Source organism: Sorex fumeus, unplaced genomic scaffold (genome assembly GCF_029834395.1).
Source record: "Sorex fumeus unplaced genomic scaffold, SorFum_2.1 ptg000020l, whole genome shotgun sequence".
Lineage (NCBI taxonomy): Eukaryota > Metazoa > Chordata > Mammalia > Eulipotyphla > Soricidae > Sorex > Sorex fumeus.
In genome coordinates this window covers 2412895-2433628 of record NW_026606077.1, presented here as the reverse complement: position 1 = coordinate 2433628, position 20734 = coordinate 2412895, and the positions used below count along the sequence as shown (strand labels likewise).

The 20734-nt window shown below is 36.0% G+C and overlaps 1 protein-coding gene and 1 pseudogene across 1 annotated transcript in view; one reads left to right on the top strand and one right to left on the bottom strand.

Moving 5' to 3' along the window:
- The window catches only part of CTNNA3 (catenin alpha 3), a 1757578-nt gene that overhangs the window by 1249123 nt on the left and 487721 nt on the right, over window positions 1–20734 (top strand). The gene's annotated exons all lie outside the window — the stretch shown is intronic.
- The window catches only part of LOC130022736 (60S ribosomal protein L37a-like), a 32599-nt pseudogene continuing 23888 nt past the window's right edge, over window positions 12024–20734 (bottom strand).

Genomic DNA, 20734 nt, shown 5'->3' with positions numbered 1-20734 from the left:
ATAATTCTTTAAATAAAACAGCATTTAAGTTAAATTAAAATATAAGTGTACATTTTCAAGGAAAGGGACCATTTCTAGATTCTATATATAAAGTAGTGCTTCATTTATATGTTGTTATGCACATCAATAATTATTTCCTTTATATAACTGGGTACTATGACATTAGACACACATCAGAAATTTTGATCCATTTATTAAAGGACACTTGGATTGATTTCAGTTTGTAAAATTATGAATATTTCTATTAGTTTTTCTGTAAGTATTCACATACGTATTTTATGCAAACATAATTTTTACTCTGTGAGGGAGAGTAAGAGTATATTGTGAGCATCTTCCTTCCATGTCTCCACATAGATCTTGAGGGAAAGATTTAACTACAGCAGATATAAGCCTTGGCAGATGTTTCTGGGATCTTCTAGAACCTGAGATCACCCCTTTGCTTCTGACGAAGCATAAGATTTTTATTTTTGTCTCACTTCCCATACAATGCAACTAAAATCTACAAAATTATGTGTCTACCACATAAAATTGACTTCTTGGAAATAGGTTATCTACTCTGCCATTCATGTTATGTCACCATGTTTTTGGTATCTTTTTTCCATGTCACCCTGGTTGACAAAAGTAACATAGGTATATAACACTTTTGCTTGTATTTCACTTGCTGTATACAGAAACAATGCATGTCTGTCTCTAATGGAAATTTAGTTCCAGACAAATGAGTTCTTTGATTGCTGTATCATTTTTTTCTATTTTAATGGTTATGATAGTGTATCTCTATGTGTATATGTATAAAATTTTATCTGAATGTAGTTTTTAGTTAAAGCAAATTACAAGCAGTACTTCTTAGGGATATGGCAAATATGTATTAATACAGCTCAATAGAAATACTTGCTATGTCATAATTAAATCATTATAGCACAGCGGGTAGGGCATTCGCCTTACAAGCGGCCAACATGGCCGACCCGAGTTCGATTCCTCCGCCCCTCTCGGAGAGCCTGGCAAGCTACCGAGAGTATTCGATATGCCAGACACAGTAACAACAAAGTCTCCAATGGAGACGTTACTGGGCCCGCTCGAGCAAATCGACGATCAATGGGAGGGCCTTATTAAATGTAGATAATGGGAAAAACGGTGTAAAATGGAGAAAGAAAAATATTTTTAATGCGTGTTGTTGGAAATACCAAGATAGCCAAGTACAAAAAAAAAAATGTAACTAACTCACACCAGACACAAAAGTTAACTGAAGTGTACTGAATTGACTTTGGCTGGTTTAGGGACAGAAGTAGGCCACAATAGGTGGAGTCTAGGAGCTATTTTGTTTGTTTGTGTGGAACATATGTGGTTCTAGGGGATGAAATGGATTGAAGATTTGGATGTTAAACCTGCACCCATGAAACACAGTAAAGAAAAAAGTCAAATCACTGCATGACATGGGTTTCCGTGATTTATTTGGAGCTACAACTCAATAGTAAGGGACAAAATCAAAAATAAACAAATTGGATTACCTGGAACTAAAAGGCCTCCGTATAATAAAAGATGCTATCACTATGTGATCAGTCATCTTCTGAATGAAAAAAATGTTAATTCACCACACATCTGACAAAGGTCTAATATTCAAAATATATGAGGAACTGACAAATTCACCAGGTGAGCAACAAGTTACTACCAAAAAAAAAAATGAGAAGATGACTTGAAGAGACACTTTACCAAAGAAGACATAACAGCTGGACAAGAGGAACATGAAAAAATTGACTGTCAGTTGATTTCAGGTAAATTTAAATCCTAAATGCAATAATATACTGCCTCATCTCTGTGAGAATGGGGCACATCATAAAGGCCAGAAACAGAATTAATGCAATGCAGAGAAATCAGACTTACCATACCCTTGTTGTAAGTGTAAATTGGTTCAACCTCTATGAAAAATGGTGTGAAGATTTCTCAAAATAATAAACATAGTCTTTCACATATGAAAACCCCATTCCTAGGTACTTATACAAAGAAAATCAGAACACTGATATGTGTGCCTTCATTGCAACACTATAGCCATAACAGGGAAGCTACTCAAGTGTGCACTAGCAGATGAGTTGTAAAGGGTTATCATATATTAATACAACAGAATACTACTCAGTTCTAAGAAAATATGAGCATCTTCCATATTCAATAACACAGATGGAGCTTGAAGGGGTTCTGTTATGCAAAATAGGTCTGAAGCCCTAAAAATAAATACTGGGTGATCTTATTCTTATAAAAGTTATAGAAAAGTGAAAATGGGAAACAGACACCAAAACTAACAAAAGTTTATACTCTGAATCCAAATGTGAGACAATCAGAGTAGGTGAAAGATACAGATTTGAAGTATGGAGGGATCTGAAGGATTATTGCAGAAGACTATTGATACTTAACTGGTAGATGTGATGTTGTTGCTTATATTTTGAATAGATTATATGTGAAAATATAGTCTTGTGAGCTGTTATCTCAACGTAAGAGTATGTTAAGAAAATTACTGAAAAAGGAAAGAAATGTAGGGGTTCTGAGTGATAGTATAGCAGGTAGGACATGTCTCTCATGCAGTTGACTTTGGTTTAATCCCTTATGCTACATATGTCCTCAAAGCAAATCCAATCCGATTGCTCTGCATTCTAATTCAGGAATAATTCTATTGGACTGCTTCTTATCATTGTACTTTTAGAATTCTGCATATATTCTGGACACAAGTCTCTTATTAAATAATTGAATTTCAAATATATCCTCCAGTCATCCAACTTACTTTATTTATAGGGTTAATTCAATTCAAAGTGTTTTTTGGACAACAAAAATTTAAAATTTCATTGAAATGTATTTCACACAGAATTGTATTCAGTTCTGCTTTTTCCCTATTTATTCAACTAGAAAGTTACATCTTTAGTTGTAAGAGATTGTAAAACAAAATTATTAATATTTTCCACTTCGAAAATCTGCTTTAAAAAGTCCTACACTTACAAATGAAGCCTATTATACATTTATTGTCATTTGTAACTCACTTCGGGTTTCATATTGAAGAACACTGAAAGAAATGTATGTACTCTTGTTACAAAAATAGTAGATTAATATTTTTATTCCATGTTATTATTTTAGAAGATATATTGCAGGAATTTGAGTCATTATTTTCCTAAGATGATGGTGCTCTATGAAATCTAGATTTGCTGGATTAATGCCTTTTGGTAATGTAGTACTTACTGCCTATTGCTGAAGGTTATAATTTATATGAGCCAACAACAACAACAAAAGTACAGGTCTTCCTGGAATTCAAAAGCTTTCCAAAGGCATTCATTTGTAATCTTTAACTTAGCATTATTTCTTAAGCTAAAACTCTCACTTTAAAAAAATTCTTTTTGAATTTCAATTGTTAAAAATGTCAAAATCAAGCAATTGGTAAATAAAATGTCAAAACGCTTCCCATATATTTTTACCTCACTGTTCTGGTAGTTAAGGAAACAGCACACTGTGCTATTCAACATGTTGATTCCTCTTCATTCCTTTCCCTTTGGACTCTTTATTGATTTTTATTTATATATGCTGCATATTTCCAACCAGCACTTTCTAAAATACATGCAGTGCAAATTTTACTGAATTTTCCCTTGCGAACACAACCACTCTGAGCTGATGTATCTAACCTCTGAAACTTTAGTCTCTTTAAACTTAATTTTCTTACCTCTCATTTTCTTAGACACTATAACAGATGTATTTTCTAGTATTTTGAATGTGTTTCTACCTAATTATCCTAATTAATGACACCTAATTTAGGTATTATGATTTCTCCTTTCCCATGAGTGTCATTAATTCTCCATTAATTTCTAATGACTAAATACTTTTTCTAAGATAAAAAAATAAGGGAACCTCAATTTTCTTAAAAAATAGACACACATGGATAATCTCTCATATCTAAACTCATCTGACAAACCTGACTAATATACAACCAGATTAAGTGACAACTGATTAAGACTGTTAGTTTTAGTTGTCTCAATCTTATGTTGAGGAAGTAGGAGAATAAACTACATTTTCCCCCCCTACTTATCTGTTTAACTTTTGATTTTGCATTTTTGCTGCTGCTAGTTTTTCACTTCCTATGACTGAATCTGTTTCACATAATAATTACATACAATTCTGTTTTTATATCTTTAAATAAAATGTCAATTTAATTGCTGCAGAATAATTTTGAGGTTATCTTAATTGAGAATATTTTATGTATGCTTTATTTAGACACTTTGAAGGTAAGAGCATAGGAAGAAATCTTAGGAAAAATAAAAATCAAATCTAATCAAGGCAATATAATTCATCAGGTACTGTGTTCCTTATATTTAGTCTTATAATAGTTTCAGCATGAATAATTATGGGAAGAAGGTATGAAGTAATGTTTATTTTGTTTTTAATTTTTTGCCAACTGTTTCTAGTTTGGATGGTAGTGGACTAACCTAAATCCTCAATGAATTATTATGGGCCTTTTCTCTTATAGTTAACTCTATTGTAGATGTTCAGATTTAGAAATTTAGTCTGACATAATTTGACGAATACAGGCCCATAAATCTGCTATTCATAAAAATTAGATTGCCTTCATCCCAAATGCTTTTTATTTTTCATTCTGGCAGGTAAGCTCCTGTGAGGTGTCCAGAGGGCCCAGGGCCTCTCCCTGACTTACTTGTCCTTGGTTGGCTGGTAGTTTGGTGCTAGGGCCCAGGGCTTCTCCCTGACTTACTTGTCCCTGGTTGGCTAGGTAGTTTGGTGTTATGCTGCCTGGATACACCAGCGCTATATTCAACAATGTTCAGAAGGTCCATAAGAGGCATTCACCCTATCCTCGCTAGGAAGTTCCTACCCTTCTTTTAACTATGTGCTTTTTGAAACTCAGCAAAGTTGGTTCATCCAGGAGACAGTGCATACTCTTAGGTCTTCGGGGCTTTCTCCTTGCTCTGTGCTCAGAGATCACTCAGGTGGTGCTCCAGGGACCCTATGTGGTTCCAGGATTGACCCAAGGCAGCGGCCTCAAGGCAAGAACTTTACCTATTGTACCATCTTCTGGGCCCACCAAGATTTTTTGTATCATGGAAGTCTATCAGAAATTTCCTAAATTATACAATTAATATGGTTGAAAAAGAGGAAAAAAAATAAATTGGAGATCAATTTCTAAAAGTATTTTTAAAAATTTAATTATTTTAGGCAGCGTGATTTACAATACCTAGAATAGTAAGGCTTTATATATCCAACGTTCCAACACTACATGCTCTGCAAAGTGTCAGTTCTCTCCATCATTGTCTCAAGGTCTCATTCAGCCACCCTTACCCTCACCCTTGCTAAGTTTGTAGACCATCTCTTCGGTTCTGTTTCCTATACCCATGTGTCATTCCAATACTGTGTCTCTTTAAATGCCTCATGTGATTAATGTTTACATTAAATAACCTAAAAATTAAAACTGAAAATTTAATCTTTGAATAATAAATATTTAGAACTTTTATGGACAAAATACTACTTATTTTTAAGACTGTTTTAAATGAGTTAGAGGTATATTTTTATTAATGATTTTAGCTTACTAGGGGGTAGATATGTGGCTCAGTGGTAGAGCACCTACATGCCTGCGGCCCTGGGCTCAGTACCTTTTATCTAGAATAATTTATGTGTATCAGTTAGATTTCAGTTTAGGCATTTCCACAGGGAAGAAACTTCCCAAATAGTAATTGACTAAAGCTATCAAAACATTTTTGTCTCTTCTACCAATTGTCATGATGCAATTTTACACTTTCTCACTCTAGATAGTACACTCCACGGGCAAAGAAACAATTCATACGTATTAAACTTTTTAGTGCCTGACTGGATTGTAGAAATGTATGCAGCAGAAACGTATTTACAAATACATTTTTATGTAATAAAATATTTATGTAGAAGTTGCATCATTGGTGTTCATACATAGGCACCCATGGAAAGTAACAAATATTTCTAGAGTAAAAACATTATTAATCAACATTTACATCAAACTTTATGTACCAGGTCTTCCTCTTAGCTCTGTACAGTATTAATTCCATTTGTACAGGAGAAAGTCATAGATTTGGTAGATAAAGTTTTATATATATATACATATACTAGGATATACATACTAGTATGATTTTAAATATTGATAATATTCTTGTGAATTAAAAATAATTATTAGATTAAAGAGCATAAACTTGTCCTGGTTTGTATAAAATTCTACTAATTTTAGATTATATTTGTTTTTTCATATTCTCATTCTAACTGAATAATATGTTAGCACGTTGTTATAAGTGTTGATAGATTTTTAAAAAGTGAGCTATATTTCTTGCTCTAATTAGAATTCTATTTTGGAGAGACCACACTGAGTAGTTCTAGGGAGCACTGGTTACCTTGGGGTCACGCCTAGTCCTTTTACATGCCAAGCATGCAAAATATGCTTTAAGCTCTTACCAGGCACTTACAATGTTCAAATAAGTTGAGAGATTGACCATTTTCCAACATTCCTATGAAATGTTTTATTTTTCTCTTTTGAGATTTTTTTCCTTTAAAGCTTATTATCACGAAAATATTTTAAATGGTTTGCTTAAAATTTGCCTTTTGTGTTTGCTACAAATATCTTCATTTAGTTCTGTAACTTCTTTTATTTTTACTTAAATCTACATGCAGGGATTTCATTCTTTAGTTTGTGAGTTCTTCAATTTCAAATTTAGAAAATACTTCTAGTTGGATATTTGAAAAATTTTCTAATTTTCTAAAAATATTAGGTATATATCACTCATCTTGTTTGTGTGTATATATATGTATATATAGCAATAAACTAAACTTTTGTTTCTTTTTGTTTTACCAAAACTGTATTTAGAAGGGTATTTTTATCAATAGATTTGTTATTTCTGTTTATATAACTATTAAATAGACTAACTGCATTTTGACTAGCTATTGTGTTTCAACAGTTAACTAACAATTAAAATTATATATCTATAATTGCAGAGATAGTTTTATCAACCAAACAGTGTATCTTTCTTACCTACTTTCTTTTGGCGATTCTTAACGTTTTTATAATTTTAGATTAGAAATGGATCGTGATGAAAATAAGTATGGATTTTTGGATTTAGGAAGACCAGGAGTATAAATCCATTTTTGCCATTTCAAACTGTGTTGAAGATAATCTACTGATTAGATAAGGGATCATTTTCAGTACTTTCCTTGCTACATTTTGGCCACCAAAACCTATAGAAATAGGAGAAGAGACAGAAAAATAAATAAATGTTCTAAATAATATATCAACCATTCAAAGAAAAGTACATTTTAAAAACTACTTCTCTGTGAATTCAAATTGTCTCTTTAATCCCTTATAGTTTGGCTCATATTGTAGAAACTTTAATAGGTCTAAAATATTTGTTATATAATTTATAAAAAATTGATAGATTTTCTCATGTTATTTTGAAAGAAGTACATTAGATGCATTATTCTCATATTTCCAATGAGAAAATTCAGACTTTTAAGAAGTGGTAGGATTATAATATTCTTCCAAGTTGTAATCAGAAGATTTGGGATAATTCTAAAATCATCTAGGTTATGTTATACAAGACTCCTATCTGATCCATATGCAATTCAGAATGCTCATCATTATTTAGACTATGAGAAGTTATATAGTCCCTATGTCTTTTAATTAATAAAAATTAAAATAATTTTGCTGAATTATAACATAATTTTCTTGTTTCTGAAAAGTCTTCATGAAACAAATATATTACAGGTGTACAGTGTTCCAGAAGGGTACTTTGAGTCACATTTGGTCTCTAGTGTAGGATCATTTGTGTAAACTCATTATTTATAAGTTGAATAAATGAAGAATTTCCTCATTTTCCAAAAGGTTACTAGAGTCTATATTACAGGTCTTGGTGGGATAAAATGTATTCATTAAATGCTTAAAATAGGTTGAGCACTGATAATATGATAATTTCTCTTTAAATTGTTTTCCATATTTCTTGTTTAAAAAGGCCCCGTTGATCGTCGATTTGCTCGAGTGGGCCCAGTAACGTCTCCATTGGAGACTTTGTTGTTACTGTGTCTGGCATATCGAATACTCTCGGTAGCTTGCCGGGCTCTCCGAGAGGGGCGGAGGAATCGAACTAGGGTCGGCCATGTTGGCCGCGTGTAAGGCGAACGCCCTACCCTATGTGCTATCGCTCCAGCCAATATATTTTCCAATATATTTTGCTACAATGTTATTATTTTATCATGAATTATTTCATTTTCAAATTATATATTTCTTCATTAAATTAATTTATATGGTATAAAACTAAGCAATTCTTTATAGGGCTTTATTTCTTTGCAAAGAGGTATTTACATTTACTAAGGAAAATATAATATTGAACTTCTTCAAGACTACAAGAACTTCAGGAAAAATGTATTTCTGACAGAATATGACATACTACTTCCACTAATTTTGCTTATAATGTTATTGTTTGATTTTCTTTTAAATAAATGCACCTTATCTCACTGTATCGCTGTCATCCCATTGTTCATCGTTTTCCTTGAGCAGACACCAGTAACGTCTCCATTCGTTCTAGCTCTGAGATTTTAGCAATTGCCACATTGGAGGCTCTTTCAAGGTCAGGGGAATGAGACTCACCATTATGTTACAGGTTTTTGGCATATTGAATATGCCACCAGGAACTTGCCAGACTCTGCTGTGAGGGCAGGATAACTCTCGGTAGCCTGCGGGATTCTCCAAGAGTGAGAACTAGACAATAAGAAGTCTTAGAAGCATGCCTGTGGCTGGTTCCGGAGGTCTTCAGCTGCCAGGGCTCTGCTCAGGGCGTGGAGAGAAACTCAACTCACCCCCCTACAAGGGACCCCGGTGAGGACAGCCAGGCGCTGGGGCAGAAGACTCTGCATTGTTCTCTTCCGGGAGCTTGGTTTTATTGTCTCTGGATCTTGGCCATGGATGGGATTACACGGTGCCAAGGGCAGTTGGTGGGTGTAACTCCCTAGCTACTGGAAGATGGGGGATCTGGGTGGAGGAGGCCCGGTCCCGATCCAACCAGGCTTGGAGATCTCAGCCCCTGGGTCCCACATACCTGGGTTCCTCTGCTGGTTCCTTCATGTGGAGGCTCATCTGAGCATGTAGAGAGTGGTCTTGGGCATGGCTGTGGCTGGGTTCCTGAGGTCTTCAGCTGCTGGGGCTCTGCTCGGGGTGGGGAGGGAAACTCAACCTGCTCCCCCTCCAAGGGGCCCCAATGAGGAAAGCCAGGCACAGTGGCAGGAGACTCTGCATCTTATCTAATGGCACTATTTCTTGAATAGATTTGTTAGGCAAGATTGTTGTGTAGAGTCTATTACCTAAGTGCTTTTATTATTTATTTACGGAGAGTGGGGTGAGCATTTGGTCCTCACCTGGTCGTGCTCAGGGTTTCCTTCTGACTTTGCACTTAGGGAGTACTCAGGGATTACTCCTGAAGTAATCTAAAGGACCATATGAAGTGCTGGCGATCAAACCCCGTCAGCCAGATGCAAGGGAAGTGCTTTGTACTATGTCTCTGGCCACCTGTGTGCTTTTACTATGTCAAGTAGGTAAATATTTACCAGAGCATTTCAAGGAACAAAATGTATAGATGAGAAAGATGATATGATTATACATTTTTTAATCTGGACTCAAGTTACTTCCTAATTCCAAAGATGTCATCTGAACAATGAAAATTTATTATCATGGGAAGAAATATCTTCTTCTTAAGACCAACAATTTACATTTAAATTAAATAAAATTATTCATTCCATTTGCTATTTAACTAGGGATATATTAAAACAGAAATTCACTCTAAGAGGATTTTCTTTCTTTAAGACTCCTTTGGAAACTTCGGCTTCCTTTTACAAACTTTCCATTATTGCTATAGATTAATGTATGTTAAGATTAACAGTGTCAGCCCTGTAGTAAACTGGAATTAACTGAAGTTAAGCTTTAATCAACTCACATTTTTGTCACTTAATTCTAGCGTATGATCAGGAATACTTTCAATTAGTTAAAACAGACTTACATAAGAGAAAATTAAAAGCAATATTAAACTTAAAATATTTTTACTATAACAATGCTCATGCTACATGATGACTAGTTTGCTGATGTTTTTAATCACTATTTGCAATAGTGAAAATATATTGCTTTCATAAAAAAACTTTAATAATAAAAATTGGGTGTTTCTTATAGTTGTACAAATATAGTAAGCTTATCACTAAAATTTACTGATTTTATATGAAATCTTTTGTTGATTTTCTACTGTGTATTGTTTAATTTCAGATACAATATGAGGACCAATTGTTTAAAGTTTTTAAATTAGATCAAAATGACAATACTTGATTAAAATGATTATTGTTATTAGAAGAAAAATACCTTAAAATAAAAAACAAATAATTAAGTAGTATGTATGCTAGATAAATATTAAAATACATATAAATATTAATATCAAAAAGGAAAATTATAAGAATTTTATAGAATAACACATTATAATAAAATAACTTTTTAATAAGAAAAATACATTTTAATAATTTTTAGATAGCTCTTATAGTAAAATTGACCAAAGTTTGAGGAGAAATACACATGTGCAGATTCATGATGAAATAATCTACCACAAAGATATCAGAAATTAAAATTGCAAGAATGATAGCACTGTAATAATGTAGCATTGTCCTCCCATTGTTCATTGATTTGCTCGAGGGGGCACTGGTAACGTCTCCATTGAGAAATTTGTTACTGTTTGGGGTGTATCAAATACGTCATGGGAAGCTTGCCAGTCTCTGCTTTGTGGGTGGGATACTCTCGGTAGCTTGTTGGGCTCTCAGAGAGGGACAGAGAAATCGAACCCGGGTTGACTGCCTGCAAGGCAAACACCGTAGCTGCTATGCTATCACTAAATTAGTCATCTAAAAGGCCTAATAATCCTATAGGAAATATATACTTTCATATACAGGATAAATTTTATTAAAATTTAACACAAATTATGTAAGAAAGAAAATAAGACTATGTCCTATCAGAGAACTGCTCCATGCTCACAAGCTACATGGTCTCAAACACAGTATGATTAAATTAGGGAGCAGCAAAAAAGTCAGAGAAAATGTATCTGAAACCAATGTTTTACCCCGACTTCCTGTCTTCCCACCTCACAAAAGATTCTGGTTTGATAAAATATTTTTAAAAAATTAATGGTGGGGGCTGGAGTGATAGCACAGTGGGTAGGGCGTTTGCCTTGCAAGTGGCTGACCGGGGTTCGATTCCCAGCATTCCATATGGTCCACTGAGCACCGCCAGGGGTAATTCCTGAGTGCAGAGCCACGAGTAACCCCTGAGCATCGCTGGGTGCAACCCACAAAGAAAAAAAAATATTGGTGGTCCAGCTCAAAGGATTCTACAAACTTTGCATGTTTGCATGTGGGAGCCCTGGTTTGAACCTGCCAAGTCCATGAGCTCTTTCAGACACAGCTCAAACACAGAACCGGCAGTAGCCAACGAGTGCATTGGGTGTTGTTCAAAAACTAAATAACAACAACAGAGCAAAACAAAAATAATAACAACAGTAGTTTAAACATAATTTGAAAATGACAAGAGAAATGCTTAAGAGCTCTACAGTCAGGGAACATAAAATATACCTGGAAGCTGGAGAAAATATAGGTGTAAGGAGCTTGTCTTGCATGCAACAGGTTCCCGTTCCATCCACAGCACTTCATAAGGCCCTAAGAGTCAAGAGTGATCCCTGAGAAGAGTTGGGAGTAAGCCCAGGGCATATCTAGATGTAAACAAACATATGCATAAATAGAAGAATTTTTTATGTATGAAAATATAGTGATCATATTGCTCAAATAGGCATGAGTGTAATAGCAAGCCTGAGTAAATTGTAAAATAAATTAACTTCTCTAATATTTTACCCTGGCAAAACACACTAGCATGAAGATATTTTTCAGGACAGCCTACTAAACTTCTATTTGTTTTTAATTAACCCATTTATTATAGGCTTGCAATGTTTCAGATGGCAGATCTACTGGTCTTTCGATTCCTTCAGTCTTCTGGTGGCAGATTTGACTGTGACCGCAGAAGTGGTATTGTAGGTCCAGGCCCCTCTCGCCACGGTTTTCATGCAGGACCCACAGTGCCAAGTGCCCACGGCCCATCTCTTCATCTTGGTCTTGCCGCAGAAGGAGCATGGATGGGTACCTGGCGTGGTGGCTGATCTCGATTTTCTTCATCATCTTCCGAGGGAGGCGCCCTAACGCATCCCGTATTCACCCACGACCCCCACCTTCTTGGTGGGTTTAGCCACCTCCACATAGACTCAGCTCAGGACGCAGAGAGGAAGGAAGCCAGCCTACTACACTTTTAAAGAAGATCTTATTCTTCTGTTTTCAAAATTGTTTCAAATCACAGGATGAGATGCATTGGTGTGATTTTCTCATTCACAATCCTCCTTTGTACAGTCAGGAAGAGAAAAGAAAATGTACAGGTAAATTAACATAATATGAAATATTAAAACTAAAGTCAACCAAAAATGGCAGTACATAATGTATGTTTAAAACATATGGCAAGATTCACATTATCATTCTGAAAATATGTTTATTTAAAAACATGATAGCTCTAAAATTTTCATATAAGTGAGCACTGAAATTTTATAAAACTACCACCAGGAATAGTTATGATTGATATAATTGTAAAAGGTAATTAAAGCTCCCTCAAGTTACTGTTGGCGTAACAATTTTTCTCCCTCGTCCTCCTCTCTTTCCTCCTCATCCTCTTCTTTGTTCTTTGATTCTAATGCTTTTTTGTGGGAATTCATCTTTCTGGTATTATGACAGAAATAGTGTGGTTAGATTAAGTGATTTAGGAAAAAATAAAGATACACATGTCAAAGTGAGATAATAAACAGTAGCTCTTTAGAACCAATGCATTATAAAGATGTATAACAGAAAAGGGGATAAATACTTTGCCCTGCAAACTGCTGTGTGATTGACAGAGAAACAACCATCTGGTTGTGAAAAAAAAAAAAAGATCATCTGTGTTATACATGAAAAAAGTCTGAGGGGGAGGAAAATTATTGTGAGCAGGTTTTGATTTGCGAATTGTATTTGCTTTTCTATTTTAAGCACACAGAAAAACTACAGTTGTCTTAGAGTAAAAAACCTATTAAAATGAAAGAAAATTCTAAAAAAAATAAATAAAGTGAAAGAAAGTAGATTCAATGAGATACAAAAGAAATGGAGTTTGGGGTTTTTACGATCTAGGACTATAAAAACATGTTAATACACATCAAATATCCTTTAAAGTTTGATTCAGAACAATTTTTAACATTAAAAAAAAAACCTTCGTTAAAAAGTGATCATTCTGGCCTGCCCCCAACGCTGCTCCGCCGGTCTCCTCCCCATCCAGTGGTCTTTGCACCCCAGACACACACCAGGTATCCGAACGAGTGTGGCCACTTTAGAAGTGGGCATGGCTTTAGAGGTGGGCGTGGCCTAATTTTCAGCGGGTAGTTGACTCACACCAAGAAATCTACTCCCTACACCAACACACCAACATGAAGAAACAACGTAAATCCCCACCGCAGGGAGAGGACGATGAAACAAGTCCAGAAAACTCAGTAAGTGCTAGCCACCTAAGGGACCTCTCTGACAAAGAATTCACATAGGAGTCTAGAAGTCATCAAGATGTTCAATCAACTCAATGAAACCGTCAGACAGATATCCAGTAAATTGAAAGAGGACATGAAAGAAACAATCGATCGCACAATTGGGAAAATATAGGAAGAAATGAGAGCAGAAATTGGAAAGCTACACACAGAAATGGCACGAATCAAAGATTCCATAGACGAAATCAAAAACTCAGCCTCAAAAATAGAGTGACAACAGCAGAGGAAAGAATCAGTGAGCTAAAAGAACAGCTGCAACAAGCCAATAGGAAACAACAAACAGTGGCAAAGGACCTCAAAATAGCTCTACAGAGATTCAGAGTCCTAGGAGACGATTCCAGAAGAAACAACATTAGAATCATTGGTCTACCAGAAGCTCAGGGAAACAATCCCAATGAAAAAACCATGGTTAAACAAATCATCGCAGAAAAATTCCCAGAGCTCCACAATGCCACCATTCAGATTCAAGAAGCCCGAAGGGTGCCAGCTAAAAAAGACCCTAACAGAAACACTCCAAGACATATTATAGTTAGTATGATTGATGCTGCCGGTAGAGACACAATACCGCAAGCAACAAGGGAAAAGAAGGAAATCACATTCAAAGGAGCACCCCTAAGATTCACAGCAGACCTATCAGAGGAAACCCTACAAGCCCGAAGGCAGTGGCGAGATATAGTCAAAAAACTCACTGAAATGAATGTTTCACCAAGAATACTCTACCCGGCTAAACTCTCACTCAAAATTGAAGGAATGGTACACTATTTTCTAGGTAAACAGCAGCTCAGGAACTTCATAGACTCAAAACCAAACCTAAAACAAGGCATAAAGGGGCTACTATAAGATAAGACAAACCCTACAACCACAACACACTCTTACAGAAAGATGACACAAAGCCCCATAACAATATTCTCTCTCAATGTCAATGGTCTACATTCACCAATTAAAAGACACAGAGTGGCAAAATAGATACAGAGACAGAACCCAACATTCTGATGCCTACAAGAAACTCATCTCAACAGTCAGAGCAAACACAGACTCAAAATCAAAGGATGGAAAACAATCCTGCAAGCAAACAGCTCCTGCAAAAAAGCTGCGGTGGCCATACTAGTATCCGACAACATTAATTTCACCTTGAAAAAGATTAGAAGGGACAGTGAAGGCTATTTTCTCTTCATCAAAGGATATGTACAACAGGAAGAAATCACACTCTTAAATGTATACACTCCTAATGAGGGAACAGCTAAATATTTAAAACAACTGCTAACAGATTTTAAGGAGGACATTTCCAGCAACACAGTAGTATTTGGAGACATCAACATTGCCTTATCACCTCTGGATAGATCAGCAAGAACAAAACCCAACAAGGAATCATTGGCTTTGAAAGAAGAAATAGAAGAGAAAGGGCTTATAGACCTATACAGGGATTTACACCCCCAAAAGAAAGAATACACATTCTTCTCCAGTGCGCATGGAACATTTTCCAAAATAGACTATATGCTAGGTGACAAAACATACCTCAACAGAATCAGGAAGATAGAAATAGTATCAACCATCTTTTCAGACCATGATGCACTGAGGATAGAAGTGAACCAAACACAGACACGGAGAACCAAATCAAACACATGGAAATTAAACAACTCAATGCTGAACAACGAGTGAGTCAGGAAGGAAGTCAAGGATGAAATAAAAAAAATACCTGAAAACAAATGAGAGTGAAGACATGAGCTACCAGAACCTATGGGATGCAGCGAAAGTCATATTAAGGGGAAAATTTATAGCTCTGCAAGCGTATCTTAGGTCTGTAGAAACGATGCACATAAACAACTTGACCTCACAGCTCAAGATATTAGAAAAAGATCAACATAAAGAGCCTAAATCAGGCAGAAGGAAAGAGATCATAAAACTTAGAGTAGAAATCAATGACATGGAAACCAAAGAAACAATCCGAAAGATCAATGAAACCAAGAGCTGGTTCTTTGAGAAAATAAACAAGATAGATAAGCCACTAGCCACACTCACAAAGAAACAGAGAGAGAGAACCCTAATAAACTGAATCAGAAATGAGAAGGGGGATATCAAAACAGAAAACAAAGAAATCCAAAATATCATCTGAGACTACTTTGAAAGTCTGTATGCCATGAAACAAGAGAATCTAGAAGAAATGGATAAATTCCTGAACTCCTATAATCTCCCAAAGCTGAATCAAGAGGATATAGAGTATCTGAATAGACCTATTAACATCAACGAAATTGAAACAGTAATCAAAAGTCTTCCCAAAAACAAAAGCCCAGGTCCAGATGGATTCACTGGCAAATTTTTCTAAACATTTAAAGAGGACCTACTGCCAGTCCTTGTCAAGCTTTTCCAGGAAATTGGAAAAAACGGAAAGTCTCCCAAACAGTTTCTATGAAGACCATATCTCTCTAATACCAAAAGGAAACAAAGACACCACGAGAAAAGAAAACTACAGGCCGATATCCCTGATGGACACAGATGCAAAGATTCTCAACCGAATACTAGCAAATAGAATTCAACTGCTCATCAAAAATATCATACACATTGACCAAGTAGGATTTATCCCTGGGATGCAAGGATGGTTTAACACTTGGAAATCAATCAACATAATCCACCATATCAACAAAAGAAAAGATAAAAATCATATGATCATATCAATAGATGCAGAGAAAGAATTTGACAAGATCCAGCACCTGTTAATGGTGAAAATCCTAGCCAAAATGAGAATAGAGGGGACTTTCCTCAATATAGTTAAAGCCATCAAACCACAAGCCAACAGCAAGCATCATCCTCAATGGGGAAAAACTGAGAGGCTTCCCCCTAAGATCAGGGATGAGACAAGGCTGTCCACTCTCTCCACTGCTGTTCAATATACTGGAAGTACTTGCAATAGCGATTAGGCAAGAAAAAGATATTAAGGGCATCCAGGTAGGAAAAGAAGAAATCAAGCTCTCACTATTCGCAGACGATATGATACTATACTTAGAGAACCCTAAAACCTCTACCAAGAAACTCCTAGAAACGATAGGCTTGTATAGTAATGTTGCAGGCTATAAAATCAATACCCAAAAGTCCATGGCGTTCCTATATGCAAATAGTGAAAGAAAAGAAAGTGACATGAAGAAAACAATCTCGTTTACAATTGTGCCCCAGAAAATCAAGTACCTAGGAATCAGCTTAACTAAGGAAGTAAAGGCCCTGTACAAAGAAAACTACAAAACGCTACTTCAGGAAATAAAAGAGGATATGAGGAAATGGAAAAATATCCCCTGTTCATGGATCGGGAGAATTAATATTGTCAAAATGGCAATATTTCCAAAGCACTGTATAAATTCAACACAATCCCTATTAGGATACCCATGACATTCTTCAAAGAAATGGAGCAAACACTCCTGAAATTTATATGGAACAATAAGCCCCCGCAAATAGCTAAAGCAATTCTTGGGAAAAAGAAAATGGGAGGAATCAACCTCCCTAACTTCAAACTCTACCACAAAGCAGTAATAATTAAAAAAGCATGGTACTGGAACAAAGGCAGAGCTGTAAACCAATGGAACAGGGTTGAATATACTGACATCTCCCCCCAAGCATACGAGCTTCTAATCTTCAATAAGGGGGCAAGAAAAGTGAAGTGGAGCAGGGAAAGCCTCTTTAACAAATTATGCTGGCAAAACTGGACGACTATATGCAAAAAAATGGGCTCAGATCTTTGCCTAATTCCATGTACAATAGTAAGATCTAAGTGGATTAAAGACCTCAACATCAGACCGGAATTCATAAGGTATATTGAGGAAAAAGTTGGCAAAACCCTCCATTACATAGAAGCTAATGGTATCTTCAGCGATGTCACGCCACTGGCCAAGCAAGTGAAAACAGGGATAGACAAATGGGACTATCTTAAACTAAGAAGCTTCTGCACCTCCAAAGAAACAGTGACCAAAATACAAAGACAGTCTACGGAATGGCAAAGGATATTCGCCAAATACACATCCGACACAGGGTTGATATCAAGGTTATACAAAGTACTGGTCAGCTCCCGGGAGAGAACAAGGCAGAGTCTCCTACCCTGTGCCTGACTGTCTCCATTCATCATGAAGCATTATAAATTTAAGAATTATAGAACTACATTGCCTGACCAAGAAAGTATTTGCTTTAAAATACCATATTTGTAGTGCTCTAGTAACCTTCAGTTTAAATAGTGAATAAAAATGAAAGAAATTTGGAAAATAAAAGAATGACTAATTTTTCTCTTCAAAATGTAACTTGAAGGAATAAAGATACTACCTATTGTATAAAACAGAAGGATTTAGCTATGAAGATTTAATAGCTGGGAAATATATTTTACTTTATACATCTCTGCTTTTCATGTTTTAAACTCTGCGTGGAAGATAAAGTGGCAGCTATTGTTGATTTTGGATATCTGGACATGGAAAATCGCAATCAGACATAAATCTCTTAAGGGAAGACTTTGTATTTTGGTTTTATGAATCAGTACTCTCCATTATAGGACATCCAGGTCTGGCATTTATGTCTAACCTTCTAGATAATGGATTTACATTGCGGCTTAATCTTTTAAGGAAATATGGAGACCCTTGAGATTACATTTCTGTGACACGATAAATCATATGTTAGTGGTATTAAGATACAAGAGAATCCTTTTTTCAAATTCTATGGCTATCACCTGTCAAATAATTAGTGGTTAATACCATTTTACTGCGATACATTTTACAGAAGAGAGAAAATGTTTTTAAGAACCAGTTCTCAGCTGCAAATAAGCCTAATTTTAATCAGTGTTGAAATTTAGGGGAAGATAAGGAAAATGTAATAATTTAGGCATATAGCACTTTTTGCTTTTCGTTGAGCATGGAAATATATTATTTGACCTTTTTCTAATAGCAGATTTTTCAGAATTAAGTGTGATACAAACAACCTGGGAATGTTTTTCAAATGCATATTTTGATTAATTAAACCTGGAATAAGACCTGAGATTCTGCATATCTAAAAATTGTGCTATTGCACACATAATATTTATGATGCTGGTAATAAGAAAAGAGAGTAGAGATTTGTCACCTTGAAATTTGTTGCCTTGAGATTTGTGTGAATTATATGAATATGTGTACAAAGTAAGTGTGTTTGTATATTTTTAAGGGAGAATTACCACAAGTCTTAGTACTTTTTTCTTTTTTTAACTTTTGAATTTTTTTTATTTTTTAAAAATTTTTATTAGAGAAACACGATGAGATACAATTGTAGACTTATAAATTTTCGTGCTTGGGTTTCAATTATACAGTTATCGAGTACTGTAGGCTTAGTACATTTTCAAGATCTCGAAGATTGCATAGTGTTGACTGGTATTTCCTTGATACATTCCTCTTAGTGCTAGTTGCATGGGAACAGTCACTGAAAAATCGAGTCATTTCAGTCAGTTTGGGAGATTCAACATACTTTATCTTTTCGTTGTGTCTTTAAATGTTCAGTGTTGGAGTTCTCCCTGGCACAACCTCTTGAGCACTAGAGGTCGCTGGGCCTGTAGAAATGCTCCAGGTCCCGACTATTATGGGAACTGGACTGTTGCCAGGTAAAGGTAAATGGTAAAGGCCCTCCCGTTGATCGTTGATTTGCTCGAGCGGGCCCAGTAACGTCTCCATTGGAGACTTGTTGTTACTGTGTCTGGCATATCGAATACGTCACGGGGAGCTTGCCAGGCTCTGCCGTGCGGGCGAGATACTCTCGGTAGCTTGCCGGGCTCTCCGAGAGGGGCGGAGGAATCGAACTCGGGTCGGCCATGTTGGCCGCTTGTAAGGCGAACGCCCTACCCGCTGTGCTATCGCTCCAGCCCAGGTAAAGCTGACATTTCTAAGAAAAAATGTTGGCCTTGAATGCTTGTGGCCAATGGCTCGAGACTTGGGAAACAGATTTTTGGATGTCAGCAATCCCCAACCTTGCCTCTGCCTTAAAGCATCAGGGACAGTGTTCTAGCAGCTTCTTCTTAGTCATTACAGTACACACACACGTCACATCACATCACACACACTCCTCCCTTCACCACCTGCTCTTTAGTGCTCATAGGCATGGGCTCATTCTCTTAGCCTCTACTTTGCCACTGCTTTTCATAATAATTTTGTCTTAGACTACAAGCCTCTGTTCCGTGTGGGTGACTATGTCTTGGCCATGCTGTGCACATGAGTCTTGGGAATCTGTTGTCCCTGACTGGAGGAATCATTGTCACGTTCTTGGGGTCCAAGTATCTATAGCTACTGTTAAATACTTCAATGATCCTACAGTTATACTTCGCTTTCTTGCTGGCTGGGTCATGGGCACTGTGGGCTTTGTGGCAACCAGATAGTGCTCAGAGATGGTCTTGGCTTTCTGCTGAAGTGCCACCTGGTAGTGATCAGAGGTCCTTATGGAGTGTGTGGTCCTGGGCTCTACTTCTCTTTCTTGATCTCAGATTTTCTTAAACTGTTTAATGGAATTCATTAAACAGTTTTCAAGTCTCACCAGAACTGTTCATATTTTTATTTGTATTATTCTTTTTTATTTGATATTTTTTGTTTAAGAACTTTCATATTTTATCAAATAATTCTCCATGGTCAATGAGAGAATGAAGCAGTTTACATTCATCAAAGTTGATACCCCAAAAATCGTTCTGAATGTTCTCATAAAGCACTGAGCACAACTTGGTGTGGTTCTCAAATAAAAAATACACACATAAACCTATTTTATACTAATACTATGTATAGTTATATATGATGGGGGAATCTTAACTTCCACTTCACACAGCCCAAGCTAGCCGGTAATGAAATGGGTAACAATCTGATTAGGTAGTATAATAAGATCAGCAAAAGGGGGTTATATCTTTGCTTCACAAATGGAGGAAAGATACAATATATTTACATGTGTTACTGACTGGCATCTCTTTATATTTTACTCTAAAGTGTAATATTGAAGTGGCAAACACAAGCAAGCATGACCTGTGAGAAGTTAACTAGTGTTAAAGATGTGAGTTTCTGAATCAGGATATTTAGATTAGAAGATGATGATGGGTCAGGATT